Here is a 2500-nt window from a genome sequence, read left to right as displayed (position 1 = left end):
ACTTAATCTTTTGATTCTTTATTGCATCTTGCCTTCCAGTCTCTTCAATTAACATACTCAAACTTGATTTCACTAGGCAATCTTGGCCCTCGGATGGAGTCTTCAGGAAAATGCTTAGTTGAATATCTGTGCTACGAAGCAAAATCTTATCTTTTAGAACTGGCGTCATCAAACCTTTTTGAGTAGGTAATCTTAGATTGATTTCCCATTTGCCCATTCCGATTGCACGCGTTAAACGAAAAGGTTTGGGTGCTGTGTTATTTCCAAAATATCTTTCTCCTATGATGTTTCCCAATTGCATATACTAAGAATATAAAAATCATTGTTCATTGTGATACGGGCATCGAACGATTTTCTAAAACCAACTTGGGAACAACTTCAAGCCAGGATGGACTCTTAAACCAAATATACACATAAAAAAAGTGTAAAAATTGTATTGAAATACGCCATACATCCTTTGACACACCTTATCGGCATCAAAAAGCAATAGGAGAACAGAACGATGTACTGTTGTGTCTAAATTACTAATTGATGTGTTGCTATGACGCCGCTACGGAAACTTTTGGAAATTGGTTGTGGGATAGGGAAAATATCCTGGGTAACTTGCAAAATTAACCAAAATGTTTTTTGGACCGAACCTTCAAAAAGCAGGGCCAGCATGATTTGCAAAAATATTAAGTTTTTGAGGCAAAAATCCTTATATATACATACATATATATATACATACATACATATATATATATATATATATATATATATATATATATATATATATATATATGTGTGTGTGTGTGTGTGTGTGTGTGTGTGTGTGTGTGTGTGTGTGTGTATGTGTGTGTGTGTATGTATGTATGTATATATGTTGTGTATAGTGGGTTTATCTGCCATTTATCAACACGGTAGAGTGTTTTGCAAGTCATATATATATAATATATATATATATATATATATATATATATATATATATATATGGTTGTGTGTATATATTTTATATATATATGTGTATATATATGTATATATATATATATATATATATATATATATATATATATATATATATATATATATATATATATATATATAATATAATATATATATATATATCAATATATATGCATACACACACACACACACTCATATATATATACACATATATATATATATATATATATATACATATATATATATATATATATATATATTATATTATATATATATATATATATATATATATATATATATATATATATATATATATATATACATACATATATATATGCATACATACATATATATGTATATATATATGTATATATATATTTATATATGTATGTATATATGTACATATATATTTATATATGTATAGCTATTTGCTTACATAATATGTTTGTGTGTGTTAATTACAAGCCTTTTATTTTCTTTTATTTATCTCTAAAATTCTTCAACTTTACCAAGAGGAAAGCCAAGTTCTAGAGAAAGGACCTGGTAATTATGCATAAATAAAAACATACAGTAATATAATTAAATATTTATTAATAAGAAAATATATCACAGTTTGCCTATTGGTATGTGTAACTACCAAAGATCATTTATATTTCTATCTCAGTACTTGAAATTAAAAAAAATACATAATGTTCTTCTATAACTACAACTGGATGACTTCAGACACTGCTATCTTGCAGATGCATTTCTCCATTCATCATATATATGCCCATGGAGGAAAATACTTCAATGACATATACAAAGAATAACATCTTGCATACCATAGAAATATTTCCAAGTTATTATATGCAATCTCTTATTTTTTACCAACTTACATCCACCCTATATTTTTCACACAATGACGCAGACACACAGACATGCACATGCACATGCACACGCACACGCAGACGCACATGCACACGCACACGCACACGCACACGCACACCCACAACCCCCCCCCCCCCCCCACCCCACACACACACACACACACACACACACAACCCCCCCCCCACACACACACACAGCCACAGCCACACACGCACCCACACACGCACCCACACACTCACAGTCACAGTCACAGTCACAGTCACACTCACACTCACACCCACACACCTCTTACCACGAACATACAAATCAAGACGAGTAACACAGGAGGGAATGGCACCGGACAAGACATTTTCACAGCTCAACGCATGCAAGGCACTGAATTTGGGTATCATCAACTGTGGAGTGCCTAAGGGTTCACATGACTCTCAACGAAAGAAGCACTGGAGAATAAAAACATATAAAAGGTAGGCGCAGAAACCACGGTCCTACAAAAAGGAGTGAAACAAAAGTTACATAAGAGTTAATCTAATACAAGCTGCCAAATGGTAAACATGGGCTAAGCAAGCACAACCACTAGTAAAAACTTACACACTATGGAAGGATAATAGAACTTATACAATTACTAGAATCAATATCTCCCTACTTCAACAATGCATAGATAATACATCATTAAATAATGATCATCACAATA

The sequence above is a fragment of the Penaeus japonicus genome, unplaced genomic scaffold (assembly GCF_977035675.1).
Source record: "Penaeus japonicus unplaced genomic scaffold, GWHDUDI00000001_assembly GWHDUDI00000033, whole genome shotgun sequence".
NCBI lineage: Eukaryota > Metazoa > Arthropoda > Malacostraca > Decapoda > Penaeidae > Penaeus > Penaeus japonicus.
This window is presented reverse-complemented; position numbering follows the sequence as displayed.